Genomic DNA, 5,516 nt, shown 5'->3' on the forward strand with positions numbered 1-5,516 from the left:
GGTACAACTAATCTAATTAAAAGTTTTCTCCCATGACTTAATTTCAATATTACTAATCCAACCATAAATATAAAATAAATATAATATCAATGATATTTGTCCATATCTAATTTGTTTTCATCCATATTCACAACTGATAAATTCTACTTAGACCATGGTCCAAGGATGTCCGAGCCTTTTTCTGGTATCACAACACATGAGAGACCACGGATCTGCCTCCGATAATAAAGAAATCCTTTTTGATCTTACAGAAATGCCTTGTTCGCTTGAGCTTATCAGTTAAATTTACCAACCATTCAGCAGTGTTTTTCTCTCACAATAAACCAACCAACATATCATGGTTTATCAGCCAAACAATACGTTGGGTATAAACTACAACACCACCAGCCACCAGGAGTCCAGGACATGAGCCAACGACAACACGGACGCAAGCAGCGCTACGCAGGCTCTGTATTCGAGGTGGTGATGTCATGCCAACGGCAACATATGATGTCACCCATAACATTTTCTCTATGAAAAAATTAAAATAAATGAAAAATACAAACACAAATATCCGAGAGTTTCCATAGGAATTTACAGCACAAAAGAATGCAAAAGGTGATAATTGTTGATTTTGGTCGCGGTATAATACTGAATTGAAAATTAATCGGAATGCAAGAAAATTAATGAGAATGCAAGAAAATTAATGAGAATGCAAGATGACGTTGTTGAACGTATCCCTGGACCGTAAGTCGAGGTAATCATGTAATAACCTCCTGTTGCAATCTACTCTCTCTGTCTAAAAAAATATAATTTTTATTTTTTAAGAAATCAAATAGTTTGTACTTTAACCAAAATTATTTAAAAAGTATTAACATTGGTGATACAAAATTAGTATTATTAGACTAATCATAGGATATATTTTCATAATAAATTTATTTGGAGATATAAATACTAATAATATTTACTATAAATTTAGTCAAATTTAAGCAAACTTGACCGGCATGGATCTATAGTTACATTCTTTTGTGTACGGAGTGAATACTCCTGATTTCACTAGTGTATAAGCATTCAACTCTCCTGATTTCAAATGTTCATGATACAAATGCCAAATTTTCACTGACAGCTGCACACAATTTAATTTCTCACTCGTGGCCTTTTTTTCAACTCTTGTGTTATGAAAAATAGAACAGGCATTATTTTAGCTTCACATCCAATAATTCCTGCACGGCCTTTTTGCATGTACTCCGGGATGGACTGAATTGTGCTGGCAAATCATCTAACCCCATCTACCTCCTTGAATATTTCAGTGCCACCCCCTCCAGCTCTATCATCTCTTCACCAAATTGAGGTAATGAGGTTGAGGTCCCTGAAGCTGCGCAGGAGCAGAGCCAATTTTTTCTTTTCAGCCGTACTTTTTTCTACCAGCCAGCAATGTTTTTCTCTCACAATAAATCAGCTAACAGTAATTTCAGTTTTGACTTTTCAGACCAGCGAACAGGCCTAAGCTGCAACCAAGATTCAGACAGCATTCCGAGGTTACCTGGTAATATAAAATAAGACATGGATGCCTTGTACTTCATCTTGAATAATTTAGATAAGAACTCACTGTGCCAGTTAAACTATTACACTGGTTGCTTTTGTTAATAGCTAAGTCTGGTAAAAAAAACTAAAGATGATTCATTGTTTATTTACCCGGACTACTGCTTAGCAGTTTTGATCTTACAGTTTTTTTCTTATGATTTCCCTCCACATCAACATGACTCAACATGCAAGCAAGGCCTTGTTTACTTCCACGCAAAAACTTAAAATTTTTCAAGATCAAATCTTTAGACACATGCATGGAGTATTAAATATAGACGAGAATAAAAACTAATTGCACAGTTTAGTCAAAATTTACGAGTCGAATCTTTTAAGCCTAGTTAGTCCATGTTTGAACAATAATTACCACAAACAAACAAAAGTGCTACAGTGTCATGAAATTTTTCACATAAGGAACTAAACACGGCCCAAATGTCTATCGGTTGTCATCCCGCAGAGTTTCTCCTACAGTGTTCCACCTTTAGGTGTTGACAGCCACCGAACCTGCATCTTGTAGTCGTTTACTTATTATTTGGATGTGAGTTGTCTTGGTTCAATATTTTAGCTATTGACGGTTTGTGTATTATTTTCACAACGTTGTGTTGTAAATAAGTTTTTATGAATCATAGCAAGTTTTCTAGCTTCAATTGCACCTTGAGGCAGTGATGGAGCTAGAGCAAATTATGAGGGATGTAGTTGCTTTATGGATGCGTAGACTTTTATTATGAGGATGCGAATATGGTGAAAATTTAGACGTTATCATTGTTTTTTCAATTTTTATCGGTGCGTACACACCCACAATTCACTATATACATCCGCCACTGCCTTGAGGAACTGCGCTTCTAGTTTAGTGCCCCTCACCCCCTTCTTTGATGTGATTGTTACCTTTTTCGTTTATTTTTCAGTATATGTTTATTGCAGTGGCCCTGAAATCAAATTTCCAGGTGTTGCAAGGTAATTCATGAACTGGCAATTGGTGGCAGCTACCTTTCATTATTCTTCTTACGGATACTTTTTTCTGGCCGTGATATTCATGTATCTATAAGACAAACAGAATTTTGTGAATGTGACTTTTCAGCAGTGTATTTTGTTTGAATGCAAACGTGACTTCAAACTTCATACTGCTTTCAGTAAAGGTGGAGAAATATAGTCTGTAAATTGTATGATAAATAAATAACTTTGAAATTTGGTTTGCTTACTCATAAAGACTTCCCTTCTTTGATAATACAGGCAAGGAGAGCATTAAGAGCCCTGCGAGGCCTTGCTAGATAGATTGAAGACATGATTGATGGAAATCTATTAAGTGTCATCAAGCTCCGGATTTCGGCTCTCACTCCTCATCTCTCTCTTTCAAGATTATTTTTTTGATTTCCTCTCTTTCAAGATCTATTTTCGTGCATACCTCTCCCTCTCTCAGAACTCCCGAATTGTTCTTCTGTAACCCTAATTTTTTCGGTTTTGCCCGCACTTTTTTTGATTTTGCACAGGATTTGGATTTTCGATTTGGATTTTCACTTTGCTCCCCTTCGGACCACCTTGGTTTTGCTTTGGATTTCTATATATTCTGCTCTCCCTACGGATACACGCCTGCTCCTGTAATTTTCCTTTTTCCTTTCTTTGTTATTTCTCTGTACTTGTTTGACTCAGTTTTAATAAAATCGCTGTAGGGGCTTCGGCCTCTCCAGACTCGTCAAAACAAAAACATGCCTGCTGTTAATTTTGCGAAGCACTCTGCTCCTCCCTCCGGATCTACCCCACCACTTGATTTTGCATTGGATTTCTAAGGCAATTTTTGTTCTCATTCTTTATGCACATCTTTTTTTAGTGAGAAAAAGATATAAGCTGATGACCAGTCCTAGTGAGAGCAACTCCAACACTACCCTATATGCACTTGGCAAATCCTAATTTTTGGCAAAACATGGAAAAAGCTCCTCCAACACTACCCTATATGCACTTGGCAAAATAGGATGCTTGGCAAAAAGAGAGCCAACTGGCTCAAATTTGGGAGTGTTGGGAGCGTTTGGCATCCTGCCTACGCGGTGGGGCCCACACATTCAGCATGCACGCTCGCTCACGCATGCCTTAAATAGATTGTAACTTTTGCATAAAAGTCCCTCTGATTTTTTCAGAAATTACAAGATAGTTCAAATTTGCCAAAAATATAGCTAACTGTTGGAGAAGCCTCTTTTTTTCACTTGGCATTTGAGTTTTACACTTGGCAAAATCTAAGATTTGCCAAGTGAAGTTTAGGGTAGTGTTGGAGTTGCTCTGATGTACTGGGGAATCTGTCATTCCTTCTTGCTTATCCGTTTATTGTTCAGTCCTTCCTGCTGATCCATTTATTCTTCAGTGCCATTTAGTTGCTACTTCTTAAACTTTTGAGCAATCTAGACTTTTCTATATATATGGCCAGATCCCTGGATGCTCTTAGAACATGATCGAGTGATAAAAATATATTATTGTGAGGCCTAAGAAATTAAAAGTTTCAATTCTTCGTTTTGAAAGCCCAATATATTTATGAGTTCTTTAATCATGTTTGATTTCAATGTAAATTCTAGCATTATGTTAAATGGTCTGCATCTTAAGTTAGCAGTTAGCAGGTTCTATTTCTTCCTTTATATTATTTTAGTTTCTTTAGTACTTTGGAATTAGCAATTTTTTTCCTTGCCGTATATTTATTTCCTATGTGCTCCTACATCTGGATTATAGACTTGTGATGTGAAGGACTTGTAGTCATTCCTACGTGCTCATACGGTGTACGCCTCATTAATAGGTAGTCATTCCTATTTTCTCATACACTATTTTATAAGTGATTAGGCCAAGTGATGTGCTATGTTGCTTACCGGCGGAGTTCTGACCAAAAAAAAATTACGGTGCAACCAGCAGCGGTATTTTCTTGAAAACATAGTGATGGTCAGGAAGGACATAATAATGAATCTATGTGACAAATCGCAAAAGAAAAGGCAGGATGATACTAGCCTGGGAGCGACGACTCCGGATAAGATTATGGAAGGGAGGTGACCAGGGAATATGTGACAACATACATGTTTTTGGTAAGTTGGATTAAAACAAACCATAAAAAAAATATATTGGAGATAAAAAGCTAGGGTAAAAAATCAAGCAACACAAATCGGGGCGCACTACGGGAGAATCGAAATTTTCCGAGTGTCAACGGCTTCCCCGAGTGCTAAAAATCGAGCACTCGGGGAAGCCAGTCTTTCCCGAGTGTTGCTCTCGGGGAAGAAATGCATTCGGGGAAGAGAGACTTCCCCGAGAGCCCTAACCAACCTGACACTCGGGAAAGAATAACACTCGGAAAAATACATCTTCCCCGAGCGCAACACTCGAGGAAGAGCCGCTCTCGGGGAAGAAAAGTGTTCCATGACGTCCCAACCAAACAGCGCCGTTGGGGCTTAAAATTAAAAAAATTCTTCCCCGAGAGCCAAAAAAAACACTCGGGGAAGACGCTCTTTCCCGAGTGCTGAATCCTGACACTCGGGGAAGATACTGGCTTCCCCGAGTGTTGTTGTCCTGGCACTCGGGGAAGAGGCCCTTCCCCGAGTGCCAAGAAAGGCACTCGGAGAACTTTTTTTGTTTTTTTTGTTTTTTTGGCCCAGTTTTTTTCTGATGCCTTTCCACATTATTTCAAACTTCTTGTTCAAATTTGGGGATATTTAAACTTCTTTAAGTATATTTCATTTGTTTTTTACGTTTCATTGATTTTTTTTGCAAACTTCAAATTTGAACTGCAGGTGCATTAAATAATGGAATTTCTTTATTAAAAAAATGATATTCACAATATTTGGTGTATTTTAAGACCATATCCACAAGCTCAATGAAATGTGAAACATGTTCCTGCCGCAACATTAGAAACAACTTGCGGGAAAAATGTTTTTGAATTATATAAAATCCGTAAAAAGTCTAAAAAATCAGAAAACTTGTCTGGGCGTCATTTT

Source organism: Sorghum bicolor, chromosome 3 (genome assembly GCF_000003195.3).
Source record: "Sorghum bicolor cultivar BTx623 chromosome 3, Sorghum_bicolor_NCBIv3, whole genome shotgun sequence".
Lineage (NCBI taxonomy): Eukaryota > Viridiplantae > Streptophyta > Magnoliopsida > Poales > Poaceae > Sorghum > Sorghum bicolor.